At 36.4% G+C, this 18,206-nt stretch overlaps 1 protein-coding gene across 15 annotated transcripts in view; it reads left to right on the forward strand.

Moving 5' to 3' along the window:
* The window catches only part of LOC144308397 (uncharacterized), a 469,309-nt gene that overhangs the window by 323,927 nt on the left and 127,176 nt on the right, over positions 1–18,206 (forward strand). For 14 of the 15 annotated variants that reach the window (XR_013374874.1, XR_013374875.1, XR_013374873.1 and 11 more), the window contains one exon: positions 2,738–2,982. The gene's annotated coding sequence lies outside the window, so the exon portion shown is untranslated. Of the gene's footprint in view, positions 1–2,737; positions 2,983–6,064; positions 8,285–18,206 lie in introns of those variants that run through there. The other variant, XR_013374857.1, reaches the window with a different exon arrangement.

Raw genomic sequence — 18,206 nt, forward strand, 5'->3', positions numbered from 1 at the left:
TAAAGGAGTTATGAAATACAAGAGAACAGCGGAGACATTTACACACAGAAAATGCCTTGTAACCTTAATCAGGATAAAGAAAAGAATAAGCAGTAAGAGAATGTCTAACATTAGAGAAATGGTTTAATTACAGCATATCAAATGATGGAATATTATGCAGGCATTAAAATGATCATTAAAATTATGTAGAAACATAAAAAATGTTTGACATAATGTTATATAAAATCAGAAGAATACAAAATGACATATAAAAATATGAGAGCATATAATTACATATGCAAGTTGAAGGAAAAATATTAAAACATTGAATTATCATAATTTGGAGTCAGTCATTTGTTTTTCATTAAAACAGTGTTATATATAGAATTTGTATGTGTATGTACATATATGTATATCTTCTATATGGATATATTTATATATAAACATAAGACATTTAGTGGTGAGAATACTAGTTTGGATTTTTTTTGAGATGCTTTATCATTTAGAGCAGCATTTTCCAATAGAACTTACTGCAATGATAAAAATGTTCTATAAATTTTTGCTGCCCAGTATAGTAGACACTAGCCATGTGTATTTATCCTGAACTTGAAATGTGGCTAGTGTGACTGAGCAATAAAAAAGGTTTCTTCAACTTTAACTAGTTAAAATTTAAATTCAACTTATATTCACTAAGTAAAATTTAAATGAGAAAAAATGTAAATTCAAGTAGCCACCTATGACTAGTGGTTACCATATTCTCTAAAGAAACTAGAAGGTAGACAAAATTTAGTAGTGGGTTCATTAGTCTGTGTTTTTTTCCATTGTCATTCATATTTTTTCCTATAATCAATTGGAACCTTTAAACATACTCTGTCATTTACTTCTCCCTTTGGAACAAGAGATCATGCAAAAGGTGCACTCTGCTGAACTGTAAAGAGTAAAAGAACTCCACTTACTCTCCACTTCAGTGGAGTTTTAGTACATCAATTTTGGTACATCAGAAAACCTTTACTGTCAGTCATCACAAATATACCAGAGACCCACACTTACCCAAATAGCTGCCCCTTTCTGGTACAAAAACATGAGGCTATAAATGTTTCCTAGCTTACCCTGGCCTGGAAGGTACATGAACAAAGTGCTCCTGCACAGTCGATAACCACGTTAATATGAATGGGGGAGAAAAGAGCATTAGTTCTCCTATTTGAGAAAGTGTGGCAGCTCCATGTAACTTTTTTTTTTATCTTTGGAATCCTGTTCTTAGGATTCAGCAATACCCACCTGACGCAGGTAGGTCTCATCTTGATTTCTGCATTACCATACTGCCTCCTTCTTTGACATATTTACATGCACCCTCTAAATCTCATCTCTCCACTCATCCCAAACCTACAGCCTGGAATGCCATTTTCTTCTCCTAAGGAACTATTGAGTTGGATCTTGATGGATGGGAGAATTTGAATTAGAGAGGAGTAAGAAAAACTGACTTGAACCTGGTGTGATGTAATTCCAAGACTCTTTTAGAAAAGTTATGATTATTACTAATAATATGATAATATACTTGGGGACTGCTTTTTTTTTTTTTTTTTTTTTTTTTAGAAAACTGCCTTTATTCTATTAGTAGTTGGAAAAATTAACTGGTACAGGAAAAAAGTTTAGTCAGCTGGAGAGAAGAAATTGAGTGCCACCCAAGAGAACTGGTGGCTCCTCTGGTAGGGAACCTGGATACAGTGAGGAAAAAGAGCACTGTGAACTAGAGCCAGACCCTGCAGTCCAGGTGAGAGGTTATGCCACCTTTTGAAGTGTCTGAGTGTCTCAGGCATGAAACCAAATTCTTATTTATTTAGCCCTGCTCTGGGGAAGGGTACTGGGATATGTGGGGCTGAAAACAGGTGAAACGGCCATCTTTTATCAGAGAAACTGACAAAACGGGAATTTTTTTTTATTTATTTTTATTTTTATTTTTATTTTTTGGCTAGGGAAATTATTTACTATCGGTTATTAGCAGAGTTTTGGATCACTGAATGAACTTTTCTTATGAATGATAGCAGATGGGCAGCCCAGGTGGCTCAGCGGTTTAGTGCCGCCTTCAGTCCAGGGCCTGATCCTGGAACCCCGGGATCGAGTCCCACGTTGGGCTCCCTGCATGGAGCCTGCTTCTCCCTCTGCCTGTGTCTCTGCCACATCTCTTTCTCTGTCTCTCATGAATAAATAAATAAAATCTTTTAAAAAAACTGAATGGTAGCAGATGACTGAGAAACAAGAGCTTTATGATAAAAAAAAAAAAAGCCATTCTTCCATTACCTGTGTAGGTGGGGGACAGGACAGCTGAGTAACAGGGCCCTGAGAAGAACAGAAACCTCTTTACCTCTTTCCTCTGAAATATCGTGTAGCAGTCTAAATATCTTTAAATATTCTTTTTCATCGTGTATCTAGTCTAACAATGATTTCCTAATCAGTTTTTTTCTGTGTCTCTACCAAGAGTAAAATCTTTTACATGGGGATGCCTGGGTGGCCCAGTGGTTGAGCGTCTGCCTTCAGCTCAGGGCGTGATCCTGGGGTCCTGGATCCCACATCGGGCTCCCTATTGGGAGCCGGCTTCTCCCTCTGCCTGTGTCTCTGCCTCTCTCTGTGTGTCTCTCATGAATGAATAAAAATCTTAAAAAATATATATTTTACATGGCAGGTTTAGAGGCCTAGTCTCTTCAATGAAACTTAAATAAAACTTTAATGTAATAAATTTGCCATATTTGTTTTTCTTAAGAATTTGGAGGTCCTACCAAGACGGCTCAACTCATGAGAACCTACGATAATGAAGAAGAAAACAGCCCTGAAACAAGGAATAGCACACTAAGAATGACATTGAAAACTTGGAGAGGGAGTTTGGAGCCAAAGTATTGGATGTCCCCATGATTTGGGCAATTACAGTGAATGGGACCATCTTCTCTCCTCCTATAAGTTCCCGGAAGTTACTTGATGTCAGAAGGACGTCAGAGGACTGAAGAAAAGGTGAGTTGAGTTTGATGTTCTACTCTTTTGGTCAGTGTATGATATTATGCTACTAAGGGATGACTGAAGCCCCTAGCAAAGACAGGGTGTGAAAGCACTCATTTATTAAGTTGGTTGCAGGAAGTTATTCTGTTTCCAGTGAAACACTGAAGGCAAGGACTTTGTGACTTATTTTCATTTTTCTTTTACCTAAAATTGTATAATTGGCCTGGCTATTTTTTGCATTATGGTATATGTCTTTAGATAGTCATTTGTAATTCTTTGTGTTTGTAAACAGAAAGATTTTAGATATAGAGCTGCCTATTTGTGTAAAATACTTTTGAAGTTATAGGTAATTGGTTGTAGGACTTGGTCATTTGTATGCACCATGAGATCATCTAGTCCAAACAGAGAGATCCATCTTGAGAAGAAGGAACAGAAATTCTTTTCAACTAATATAAAAAATATAGTAATATAAAAAGTATAGTAACATACTGTGATGTTAAAGAAAACGATAGTTTCTTGTGTGGGGCATAGTGACTTCAGGGACTAGCTGGAACTATCTTTATAGATATAAATAGTATTATCAAATGCAAACTATTTACTTACCTACTTACTGTTGCAAGTTAAGTTCTCCTGGAAGTAGATCCAGAGGTAGGGTTTAGCAGGCAGGTATGAAGAGATCAACACCTCTGAAAGGGAGGGGGATAAAACACATATGCACACATGGAGAAGTCCAAACTGTAATGCAGGCCCTATAGATGCCTTGGACAACCCTACGAGGGCACTTTGGAGTTAAAATAGTCCTTGAGAATTGTTTCCAGTTGTGTCAGGATGGCCACACATTCAGTGTCCACATGGATCATGATAGTGGTTAACTTCGTGACTGAGATATCACTGACAAATGAAGGCTTCCTGTTTACATCACCCCCAGAAGCTGGGGCATGTCTCTCAATGAGAGGGAATCCCGGTGGAGCATAAAGGGGTCCACCTCCTCAGTCATGTAGTTTTGTGAAACTAAATAGCTTAATCTAGAGGGAAATTAACAAGCTTGTTAAAGTTATCATATTTAGTGGAACACATATTTAAATAGTCTAGGGACTTAGCTTATGTATATTTAGAATAAATGGTCTCAAGTACTTATACACTAAAAAGGAAAAATAAAAAAGGGAAAATGTGCTCAAAAGGGAACAATTAAGTTTTACAGAATGGCTGACCTTTAGATTACTAAGATAAACAGGAGTGGACGTTGTTATCAATGCCAATTTTAAGAAAATGTTCTAAATGAAGACTTTCAAGCAAAATTAGAATAGTTTAAATATTATGTAACAAATACATGAGATAATTATGAATGTTTATGACTTTTGATTATCATAAATCATATACAAGTTGAACTATTTTGTTATATTTGTTTAAAAAGATAGTTATAGCATCCTAAATTTTATAGAGAACATAAACAAAAATAACTGCAACTAACATCATACTTAATGATGAGACACTTAAATTTTTCCCACTAAGATCATGTACAAGGCAAGAATATTCCTTCTCATTACTAATCATAGAGAAGTTCTAACTAATGCAATAAGGCAAGAAAAGGAAATACAAAGTATACAGATTGGAAGAAGTAAAACTGTCTTTGTATATGATATGAATGTCTCTGTAGAAAATCCAAAGGAATTCACAAACAAAACCTCTGGAATTAATAAATGATTTTAGCAGGAGACAAAAGTCCATCACTTTCCTATATACCCACAGAAAAAAAAAAGTGGAATATGAAATTAGAAACACAATATCATTTACATTGGTACCCCCAAATGAAATACTTAGGTATAAATCTAAAAATATATGCACAAGATCTATATGAGGAAGACTATAAAACTGTGGTGAATGAAATCAAAGAACTAAATAAATAGGCATTCCATATTTATGGATAGGAAGACTCAATATTTTCAAGGTCAGTTCTTCCCAATTTGACGTATAGATTCAGTTCCTAGATATAGAGCTGCCTGTTTGTGTAAAATACATTTGAAAAATTATAGGTAATTGGTCATTTGTATGCACCATGAGAACATCTCATCCAAATAGAGGGATCCATCTTGAGATGAAGAAGGAACAGAAATTCTTTTCAGCTAATATCACAAGAATACACTGCCTTTTTTTCTAAAGATTTTATTTATTTATTCATGAGAGGCAGAGAGAGAGAGAGAGAGAGAGAGAGAGAGAGAGGCAGAGACACAGGCAGAGGGAGAAGCAGGCTCCATGCAGGGAGTCTGATGTGGGACTCGATTCCGGGTCTCCAGGATCACACCCTGATCTGAAGGAGGCGCTAAACCGCTGAGCCACTGGGGCTGCCCAAGAATACACTGTCTTATTCTGTGATATTCAAGAAAAATATAACTTATTATGTTGGGCATAGTGACTTCAGGGACTGGCTGGAATAGACTAAGAGCTAGAACTGTCTCTATACATACAAATAGTATTATCAAACGCAACCTATTTACTTATGTACTTACTGTTGCAATTTGGGTTCTCCTGGAATTAAGATCAAAGTCTCAGCAAGTTATTTTGTGGTTCTTGACAAACTGATTCTACAGTTTATATAAAGAGGCAAAAGACCCAAAATAGCCAATATAATATTGAAGAACAAGATTGGAGAACTGACACTACCTCATTTCAAGACTTCCTATAAGGGGCTACAGGAATCAAGACATTGTGGTATTGGTGAACAACAAACAGATCAATGGAACAGAACAGAGAGCTCATAAATAGACTTACATAAATATGGTCAACTGACCTTTGACAAAGAAGCAAAGATAATACAATAAAGATAGTTTTTCTATAAGTAGTGTTATAACAACTGGAAATCCACATGCAAGAAAATGAAATTAGACACATACCTTGCACAAAATTAGCTCAAAATGGATTACAGACCCAAATGTAAAACACAAAACTATAAAGCTCATAGACGATAACATAGGAAAAATTCTAGGTGACCATGGGTATGACAGTGACTTTTTAGATACAATACCAACGCACAGTCCATGAGAGAAAGAACTGATATGCTATACTTTTATTAAGATTAAAATCTTCTGCTCTTTTAAAGACAATGTCAAGAGAATGAGAAGACAAGCCAGAGGCTGGGAGAAAATATTTGCAAAAGACACATCTGATAAAGGACTGTTAACCAAAACAACATTAATCACTGGGGAAATGCAGATCAAAACCACAATGATATATCACCTCAGATCCATTAGAATGGCTTTATTGAAAAGAAAAAAGCAAGAAATAACAAGTGTTGGCAAGGATGTGGAGAAAAGGAAACCCTTTTCACTGTTGATGGGAATGTAAATTGGTTCCACCACTATGGAAAATAGTATGAGTGTTCTTAAAAAAAAATAAAAAATAGAACTACCTTGTGATTCAGCAATTCCACTCTGGAAATTTACCTGAAGGAAATACAGACATTAATTTGAAAAGATACATGCACTCCCATGTTCATTGCAACATTATTGTATAATAGCCAAGACATGGAAATAGCCTAAGTGTTCATCAGTGGATGAATGGAGAAAGAAGATATGGGACACACACACACACACATACACACACACACACACACACACACACACAGGAGTACTGTTCAGCCATGAAAATGAATGAGATCCTGCCATTTTCAAGAGCATGAATGGACCTTGAGAGCATTATGCTAAGTGAATTAAGTCAGACAGAGAAAGGCAAAAACTGTATGATCTGTTATATGTGGAATCTTAACAATAACAATGACAAAACATGCTCACAGAAGAGATTGGTGGTTGCAAGAGGCAGGGGTAGAGGATAAGAGAAGGTGGTAAACTTATTTTTAAAATTTAAATAAATTGAATAAAAATTTAATTATACACACACAGAGAATTGTTAAAACTGAACAGCAAAAAAACAAACCATGTCATTGAAACATGGGCCAAGTATCTTCACAGACACCTCATCAGAGATACGTAGATGACAAATAAGTATATGAAAATATGCTCCCCATCATATGCCACCAGGGAAATGCAAGTTAAAACAACAATGAGATACCACTACACACCTATTAGAAAGGCCAAATCCAGAACCCTGAGAACACCAAATGCCAGTGAAGCAATAGGAATTCTCATTTATTGCTGATTGGGAAGGCAAAACAGTATAGACACTTTGGAAGACAGCTTGGAGATATCTTACAAAACTAAACATGCTCTAACTATAGATCCTATGGCTGTGCTCCTTGCTATTTATTCAAAGGGATCAAAAACTTATGTCTACACAAAACCTGTACATGGATGTTTATAGCAGCTTTATTCATAATTGTCAAAACTTAGAAGCAACCAAGATGCCCTTCAGTAAGTGAAGGGATAAGCTGGGATCCATCTAGGCAATGGAATTTTTCTAGACATGGAATCTTATTCGGCACTAGAAAGAAATGAGCTATCAAGCCATTTAAGACATGGAGGTTACATAAATGCATATAACTAAGTCAAAGAAGGCGATCTTCAAAGTCTACATATTGTATGACTCCAACTCTATGGCATTCTGGGATAGACAAAACTATGGACAGAATAAAAGGATCAGTGCTTGCCAGAGGTTGCTGAGGGGAAAAATAGGCAAAACACGGAGGACTTTTAGGTCAGTGGAAATACTCTTTGTGATGCCATAAAATGATGGATATATATCATATGTTTGTCCAAACCCATAGAATGTACAACACCAAGATTGAACTAATATGTAAATTATTGACCTTGTGGATTATGATGTGCCAATTTATGTTCACTGGTTGTAATAAATGTACTACTTTGGTGAGGAGTGTTGATGATGGGGCATTCTATACATTTGTGGGGGCCGGGAAGATCAGTATTTTCCTCTCCATTTTGCTGTGAACCTTAAAGTGCTCTACAAGGAACAAATCCTAATTTAAAATAATTAATTAGTAAAAGATATATGTGTTCTTTCTGTATAAAGTATATGCAATATGTGATTTTATTTTCATATAAAATAATCAAAGTACTAGGGACTCTCTTATACTTGTCGTATAGGTGACGAAAGTGATCATTACCGACACAAAAATTTTAGGAACATGTAAATCTAAACATAGATGCTCAACTAAATTGAATTATAATAACTGATATCCTTCTGATTTATTTTTATTCTTGTGAATGCCAGCCAATATTTTAACATATGTAAACCTTAGTCCACTTATACTATGTAAAATTTCATTGTTATAATTTTCTGAGATGTTACTTTTTTCAGATTTTATCTATTTATTCACAAGAGACACACACAGAGAGAGAGGCAGAGACACAGGAAGGGGGAGAAGCAGGCCCCATGCAGGGAGCCTGACGTGGGACTCAATCTCGGGTTCCCAGGATCAGCCCTGGGCTGAAGGCAGCGCTAAAACGCTGAGCCACCCGGCTTCCCCGAGAAGTTATTTTTTTAATATCAACTGTGAATGCATTGTTCATTAATTTACAGCTTATTCAGAATCTTGCAATCATAATTTAAGATATTCTATAAACTATTGACGTGATTAATTACTAATCTTAGGTTACTTGGAAATTTTTTAAAGAAATCAAAGTAAATAGAGATAAATAAAAGCAAAGGTAATTAATCACTTATAATAGCTTTAATTTATGTATCCTCAACTATATGTAAACATCCTTGTCAATGTAGAAAAAGTACTGATTTTTATAATGGGTAAAAGCTAAATCTTAAATTTTCAAATAATATAATCTTTCATTTTTTAGTATGCTTGTATAAATTTTTATTTTGTTTACTTTTTTATTAAGAAATTTTATGTTTAAGTGAGAGGAAATACTGGTAGCTCAGAAGACAAAATAAAATGAGTATTTTTAGTCATTAGAGTATTGTCTGCTCTGGGGCACCTGGGTGGCTCATTGGTTGAGCACCTGCCTTTAGGTCAGGCAGTGATCCTAGGGTCCTGGGATTGAGTCCCACGTCGGGCTCCCCACAGGCAGCCTGCTTCTCCCTCTGCTTGTGTCTCTGCCTCTCTCTCTGGGTCTCTCATGAATAAATAAATAAGATCTTAAAAAAAAGAGTATTGTTTGCTCTGAATATGAGGCAATAAATACTTATCTGTTTTCAGTATATTCTATCTACCTTGGTGGCAGATGATTTTTGCCTCACACAATCTGACTGTGCATTCTCAAAAAAGTCTGTTAATTTTTATGCTAGTTTATGCTTTTGGGAATTCCATCACTATAGACAACTGTAAGACACTGTCATAAAAAACTGCTTTTCTGATGTTTATTATAGAATGATTCTATTATAGTTGTTATATGGTATTGCTACTCTCTGGCCCTTTTTTGTCCTCAAATAATTACATTTGCATCTGAAAACTCATATAATGGTGCTTTCCTCTGAGCTCAGGCCTCAAAAGCAGAGTAATACAAATGAAAAGGTTTTATTGGCACCCCAACCATATTCACTGCTCCCAAGACAGCTGCTAGATAGCACCAAAGGATTTTTCCTCATCTTATAACTGATAAATTGGCACTTTTGAGCAAGAAGAAATGTTAGAAATAATTAGCTTTGCTTGGTATGCTCATTATCTTCTTAATTGGCTCAACAGAATGGTAAGGTTGTTCTTTACTAGGGTGAAAAATCTGAAGAAAACTGTCAAATCAAAGAAGAAACTCAATCTTTCCTAGGTTAATTTTGTGCAGGACACGTGCTATAATACAAAGATATTTGTAATACTGGTTACTCTTTATAATATGTGTAGATTTCCACTTATATTCCTATGCAAGGGGTGACACATGATCAATAGACTGACTTCTCAAAAACATTTATGCCCAGATATAAAAACCTCTTATCAGGTGTTAGTGACTGTGATATACATTTCATAGGAGAGATTCTAAGGTACTTTAGATTCAGCGATTCCTCTGCTCATCAGTACTTTGTAATACTCAATTAGAGTGGTATGAAATGTTATAGGGAGGTTTACATGCTTCAGAACTATATCTCAATAAGGTACTACATTCTTCGCTCAGAGTTCCTGGAATAAAGTGATAATCTTCTCAATCAGAAACTTCTGCTCTCACTTCCCATTTACTTAATGCCAGAGCCATAAGTTACAGATTGGCAAATAGTTTGGAAGGAAATGTCAAAGATAACATAAGAGATTTGGTAAAAACAACCTTTAGCAGAGGGGTGGCTGGCTGGTTCGGTCAGTAGAGCATCCAACTCTTGATCTCAGGAATGTGAGTTCAAGCCCCACATAGGGTATGGAGCCTCTAAAACAAAACAAAACAAAACAAAACAAAACAAAACACAAAACAAAACAAAACCAAAACAAACAGAACCCTCTAGCCTTTAGCAAGACTCTGGGCTGCTTTAATGTAACTGGGTTTGAGGGAATGAGCTCATGGATATATGCTTATATTACTACTGTTGTCCAACACTGGACTTGTTAGACTAGCTGGACTAGTTCAACACTAGTCCACAACCCTATAGGTGAAGTCTTCTCAACCTATAGGGAACTCAGGAAGCATAATTTCCAGATTAGTTTTTTTCTAGAAGGAGATGACTTTATGAAACCAGACTGTTGAATAATATCATTGGAACAAGATTTAATTATGTAGAATATAGTAAAACCTTTGACAAAAATCCGATAGTGATTATTTTCTTGGAACATTGTGGTATTGTTTTTAATAATCTACTTTTCTTGGTATGTAATGAAACTATTTTCTTCCTTTTTCCCCTCTATCTCTAAATTTTAATTTCACAGGCTTTCATTGTTCAAACTGTAGGTTAGTCTGTAGTTTAATACTCATGATTAAATGCCTACTGAACCTGCCTGAAAATATTTTTAATCATATAGTGATTGACATACTGTTTAAACTGAAACCTGAAAAAAATAGGAAAATAGGAAGTTATTCTTTTAGCCAAATTGGAGTAACAGGGACCAGATTCATCCTCTTGTCAGAAATAACCAAAACATGGACGAAATATAATGAAACAATAGTTACCAGCCTATGAAAAGTAATCCCAACATCACAAGTGGGATCAGAAAAGGCTAAATTGGGAGCCAGTACTCTCATTTCCACAGGGTACTAATGAGGTTCCCCAGTCCTTCCTTCCTCTACACATGACATGAGTGGAAACTGCATAGTAAACCTAGATTTCTACATCCACCTAGTGGTAACAAAGCATCCCAACCCCTTGCTCTTGGGATAATGTTAGAGGAGACCTAGTGGAGAACCAGAACTTTCACAACAATTCACTGGTAATGAGTCCACCACATGTTGTGGTGTCATTGGAGGCCATGTGAAAAGCCTGTGTCTCTATCTCCACCTGGAAGTAACTAGACATCTCCTACCCCTCCCAAGGGCATGGTGCCAGAGGAGGCCTAGTGGAGAGTCATGACTTTTACCACCACTTAGTGCTCCCGGCCCCGGGCAGGCCTTCCTGTGCCAGCTACTGTATTGGACCCGTTAGGATCTCTCATAAAAGCTCTTGGGGGGATTCGGGACAAAGTAAAACTAAAAGTCTGGCTTTCCTGGGTAAAGTTAATTCGGGGAAGCAATCGTGCAGAAATTAGGAGCCCGAACTTTGAAGCCTACAGATTGAGCCTTTTCTTGAGCGAGCCTATTTTCCCCACCCATAAAATGCCGAACAGTGCACGCTAAGTGGGCCCGACTGGGCGCTCAACGTGGCCTGTAACGGGAGCTCCTCCTTGGGTGGTTGGCTATTGTGTAAATTTGCCCCAATGAACAACTCTAACCTCGGCTGAACAGGTGGCTTCATCTTTTACTTCTCTGGGCCTTGTTAAAAAAAAAAAAAAAAAAAGAGAGACCTAGTGGAGAACCAGAACTTTCACAACAATTCACTGGTAATGAGTCCACCACCTCTTGTGGTGTCAGTGAAGACCATGTTGTGAACGTCCCGTTAGTAGCCATAGTGATATCAGAGAAGGCAAAATGGGAAGCCTGAATTCCTACTCCTGCCTAACAGTATAAAGAGCCTCCTCCCCAGGTATGACCAGAGGTTGAGAAGAGAACCTGGCAGTAACAAGATGGCACTTTTCTCACTCTCATCAGTAGTGTAACAAGACGCATGATAAAACACAAGATTTTAGGGGCACTGGGTGGTCCAGTTGGTTAAGCAGCCAACTCTTGATTTTGCCTCAGGTAATGGTCTCAGGGTCCTGGGATTGAGCTCCCATGTCGGGCTCCATGCCTAGTGGGAAATCTCCTTGAGGATTTTCTCTTTTTCTCTCCCTCTGCCCTTTCCCCTGCTCATGCTCTCTCACTCTCTAAAATAAATAAATAAATCTTTTAAAACAATCACACAAGATTTTTAAAAAGATCCAGGATCTTATAATCTGCAAATATCCAGGCTTCAACTGAAAATCACTTGCCATACCAAGAACCAAGATACCAAACTGAGCAAGAAAAGATAATCAACATATACTGACATTGAGATAACATAGATGTTAGAATTATCTGACAAGAATATTTAAGTGGCCATCATAAAAGTATTTTAATGAGCAATCACAGACTTAAAACAAATGAAAAAAATAGAAGACCTTAGCAAAAAAACCCAAGAAGTCTTCACAAAGAAATAGAAGATATAAATAGGAACCCAAGAGAAATTTTGGAACTAAACTATACAGTAACCAAAATAGAAAACTCAATGGATGCATTCACCAGCAGAATGAAGAGGACATAGGAAAGAATCAGCAAACTTCAAGATAAAACAAGAGAAATTATAGAATCTGAAGAACAGAGAGAAAGTTGAATAAAAAATATAAAGAGATCATAAGGGACAGAAAGATATAGAATATGATCTAACATCTAGATATATACTAAATGATCTAACATTCATGTCTCTGGAATCCTAAAATGAAAGGAGAAATAGAGTGAGTTTGCAAAGGTATTCAAAGAAATAATGGCTGATGATTCCCTAATGCAAAAGATGTAAACATATGGATTCAAGAAGCTGAATGAAACCCCGAGAAATCTGCATAAAGACACATAATAGTCAAACTTATGAAAACGGAGACAAAGAAAAACATCTTGGAATCTGTAAGAGAGAAACAATACCTTCCCAATTCAAAGGAAAGCAGGGTTTTCATGATATCATGGAGGCCAGGAGGAAGTGGCATGATGCTTTTCCAGTGTTGAAAGAAAAGAATTGTTAACCCAGAATCCTGAGTCTATTGAAAATATCCTTCCAAATGAAAAGGAAATCAAGACATTCTCAGATGAAGTAAAACTAAGAAAATTTGTTGTCAGCAGACCTACCCCAAAAGAATGGATAAAGAAATTTTTCTAAACAGAAAGGAAATGATAAGAGAAAGAATCTTGGAACATTATCAAGGAAAAAAGAAGTCAGAAAGAGCAAAAATATGAGTAAATAACACACCACTTGAATACATATATTGTGATATCTACAGCAACCACTAAGTAAGGTATACAAAGAGATACACTAAAAAGTATTGTAGATAAATCAAAATGAAATTAAAAAAATAGTCAAGTAACCCACACAAAGCCCAGAAAAAGGAAAGAGAGAGAGAGAGAGAGAGAGAGAGAAGAGAGAGAGAGAACAAACAAAAATTAAAATTAAATGTCAAATTTAAGCCTTAATATATCCATAATTACATTAAATGTTAAGGTCTAAATACACCAATTAAAAGACATTGGCAGATTGAATGACAAAATATGACTCCTCCCAGAATGAATTAAATCAAAAGATAGTTGGAAAGGGGAAAGACACCAGTTGGGGCAAATAGAAATGAAGTAACAAGATCATAGATTTAAACCTACACATCATTAATGACATTAAATGTAAATAGTTTAAATATCCTGATTAAAAGGAAGAGATTGCCAGATTGGATAAAAATACAAGACCCAAGTATATGCTGTCTATTAGTAAGTTTAAAGTAAAAGGATAGAAAGAAAATTAATGGCAATACCAATCAAAAGAAAGCCAATGAGCCTTTATTAATATCAGATAAAGCAGATTTCACAGCAAATAATATTAGCAGTAATAGAGATGTCATTTTATAATGACAAAGGAGTTAATTTTTTTTAAGATTTTATTTATTGAGAGTGACAGAGAGCACACAAGTGTGAGGGAGGGGCACAGGGAGAGAGAGAGAAGCAGACTCCTTGCTGAGCAGAGAGCCCGATGCTGGATTTGATCTCAGGACCCTGAGATCATGACCTGAGCCAAAGGCAGACACTTAACCGACTGAGCTATCCAGGCACCGCTAAAGGTCAATTCTTCATAAAGGCATAATGATCCTAAATAATTAGGCTAAATAAAAGAATTTAACGCCAAAGGCTACATGCATGATTCCATTTATGACCTTCTGGAAAAGACAAAACTATAGGAAAACAAAACAGATCAGTATTTGCCAGGGTTTGAGAGTTTTAGAGGGGAGGTTGACCATAAAGTTACTGATTAATAATTTCCATAGAATAGCTGTTGAGGAAAGGGCTCATCATTAACAGAAAGGTAGAGAAATATTTTCAGGTAATGTCACTGTTCTCCATGGTACCATACTGGCAGATACATCTCTGTGCATTTGCCAAAACATGTAGAAGTCCACACCACAAGGTGTGATTTTTCATGTATGCAATTAAAACACACACACACACACACACACACACACACACACACACACAAGATGCCGTGGAATCCCAGTTTGAAATGCAGACCATGACAAAGGAAAATAACCGTACTTCCAAGAATGACATTATCACACTGATGGGAGTGGAGAAGAAAGGAGGTGATGTAAAAGCTTTGGAAATAACATGTTGACTGTAAGGACAAAGACTAAAAGAACTCTATACAAACCCTGCTCTAACTGATAATTTTTTTTATCTCAGAGGTATAGGTTAGCAATTCTGAAACTTTGTGAACACCACGATTGAACACATAATTGTATTATAGAATAGGGATCAGCTTACTAGGGCCCATGGGCCAAATCTAGCTCATTTTTGAATGGCCCACAAAGTACTTCTTTTTCAGTTTGAAAGGGCTAAAAAAAAATCAAAGGAAAAATAGTACTTCATGATACATGAGGGGGCACCTGGCTGGCTCAGCCAATAGAATATGTAACTCTTTTTAAAAATATATTTTATTTATTTATTCATGAGAGACACAGAGAGAGAGGCAGAGACATAGCCAGAGGGAGAAGCAGTCTCTCCGTGGGGAGCCCAATGTGGGACTCAATCCCAGGACCCCGGGATCACGACCTGAGTCGAAGGCAGACATTCAACCACTGAGCCACCCAGGTGTCCCAGAATATGTAACTCTTAATCTTGGGTCGTGAGTTCTAGCCCCATGCTGGGCCTAGAGATTACTTTAAAAAATTATATGAAATTCAAAGCTGGGGGATCCCTGGGTGACTCAGTGGTTTAGCACCTGCCTTAGGCCCAGGGTGTGATCCTACCTGGAGTCCTGGGATTGAGTCCCACATCGGGCTCCCTGTATGGAGACAGCTTCTCCCTCTGCCTGTGTCTCTGCCTCTCTCTCTCTGTGTCTCTCATGAATAAATAAATAAAATCTTTTTTAAAAAAAGAAATTCAAAGCTGAAGAGATATGACAGAGGAAGTGTGGCCCACAAATCCTAACATATTTACTATCTGGCCCCTTATAGTAAACATTTATTGACCCTTGTAGTAGATAATGAGGTCCAGGTTTCTCAGTGTTGGAAAAAGAAGTTATATAAATCAGTAAAGGGGGAAGACTAGAATAAACCTTGTGGTGCTAGATTAGAGTCAAGAGTCATTGCTATGACCTCTGTTTACTCTAATAAACATATAAATAGAATGGTAGATATGTGTGTATGCATGGGTTAGTACATCTACATATATTTTCCTAGCTCTCTGCCCATTGTTTTAAGTGATCCTAGCTCTCATTCCTACTATTTATACTAAATGTAAAATACATTAGACTAAGCTAAACAATTCAATTATCAAACTAAGCTCAAAAATACTTTTAGACTTTTTTTAAAAGCAGATCTTTTTTTAATGATTTGTTTATTTATTTGAGAGAGAGAGCTTGGGCATGAGCAGGAGGAGGGGCAGAAATAAAGGAAGAGGGAGAGAGAGAATCCACAGAGTGCAGAGCCCGCCGAGGCTGGACCTCACCATCCTGAGATCATGACTTGAGCTGAAATTCAAGAGCTTAACCAACTTAGCCATCCAGGTACCCCTCAAAAGCAGATCTTTAAAGATTGTTCATGGGAAAAGCAGAATCTGAAAAAGAAAAATTGAACTAAGCCTACTCTAAGAATGAATATTTTTACATAATATATTTCAAAAATCTGGAACATCATTACTACCTCTAATAAAGTGCTTGGGCAATTTTCCAATAGACCTAAATGAAATTCATACCTGCTTCAACATTCCTTACCCTTCCAAATCAGTCCATTGGTCAATATGGTAAAGATATTAACCAGAGGGAGGTTCTGTATTATTTATGTGCTTATTCTTTTGTTGTATCCTATTGATCTTTAATTCTAGAGATTACCTAGTTCCTCCTTACTCCCCTACAAATATCCTTAAGTAGAGATAAATCTTTGAATTTGTTTTCTTAGAATCTTTCAGAAAGAAACATGTGGAACTTTTATGCATGCTTATAAACTACATATTTTTCCAAACAATGGAGATATGGGAAAAAGACAGTCAAGGAAGAGAAAATATGTGCAATAGAATGAAAAACTTAATATATCAACATGACCATATATCTGTCATCTCTCCACTTCTCCCATGAACTCACTCCCAAGCAGAAATTTTTTTCTCTTCTCTAAACCTCTCTACTTTGATTTTTTTCATGTACAGAAATCCCTCCCATGCGTATGTGAGCCCCCTGGAAGACAAATTAATTCTTGGACATATCTGCAGGGAAGGAAAATGCTGTTCATTTGCTGAATGAATGCATTTTGCATAAATAGTGGAGATAGTATATATCTGTGTGGCTCATCACAGAAGGAACATTAAAACATTTCCTATGATTATGCTCTCCTTTTTAATATATGCTTTTCACGTATGTTTACCTATTCAGTGGGAGGTAGGGACCTGGAACTCTGCTTTCAGAGGCCAGATCTCCTTGCAGGAGTTCCTTGGCTAATCAGAATTTCAAAGAACACCTACAAAGTTTTTACTCTTTGCTCTGTTCTCCTGAGGTGTTTTAACTGCTTATAGTCTTCCTCTACCCATCCCCTCACCAATACTTAGATTATATCAGAAGTCAGTAGAGTTTTTTTTTACACAGATTATTTTGTTTGGGGGGGTTACTTCTACAGAAAAAGAGAAAAAGAAAAATCTTAATGGTATCCAGTAGAGGTAACAGCAAATGCACAATGGATTTCTTTACCAATTTTATTAATTTACTCATTGAATAAATATCTGTTGATTTCTACTCTGTGTTAGCTGCTATGTGGAATCAAGTAACAAAATAGACCTAGTCTCTGCCCTTGAAAGATTTATGACCTGTATGGAGGAATAAGTTTTCCTCAAGCCTCTTAGGGTCCCTGGCTGTGTCTGAAAATTAAACTGACAAAGATTAAAAGGAGAATATCATATATGTTTACTTAATAGAACTTTTACGTGACAGGCAAACCTTCCATAAGGTAATGAAGACTCAAAGAAACAGACCTGTGTATTTTTTTGCTGGTTTGATGAAAAGTAGACAGTCATGGAGTACTGTGAGAGATTAAAGCATATGCAGTAATCATATCAAGAATTAGCAGGATATTTAGCAAGGTTGGTTTATTAGGATTTTTCTTGGCATCCCTTTGTCTTCAGTAATAAAGATGTTTCTTTCCTCTGGGTATGGGGAGGGCATCTCTCATGTGAAGATTTTCTGACCTGTTTCAGGGAAGAAATATGCTGGAGGTTCATATTGAGCTTCCTGCTTCTGCTGCTTTCTCGAACTCAGCTTAAAATATTCAGTCTGCCCAGGTGCTGTATTCTGAAGTAGCATGTTGTGAACCTCATCATCCAATTCCACAATCTTAAATTGAAAAGTACATATAATACTAATATGAAATATTTCATTTCAACACATTTTATCAGCATGAATATAGTCAAGAGAATTCTCTTTCTTTGGGCCAAATGTATAAATATATTACTGTCATTAATAAACACATCATTAAGCCAAATACCTCACCACTTTTCCATCCTCCCAAATATTAGAAAGAGGTGAAAAAGCCTCAAAATTATACTTTATCTAGAAATGTTGTCAAA

Source organism: Canis aureus, chromosome X, assembly GCF_053574225.1.
Source record: "Canis aureus isolate CA01 chromosome X, VMU_Caureus_v.1.0, whole genome shotgun sequence".
Classification (NCBI taxonomy): Eukaryota; Metazoa; Chordata; class Mammalia; order Carnivora; family Canidae; genus Canis; species Canis aureus.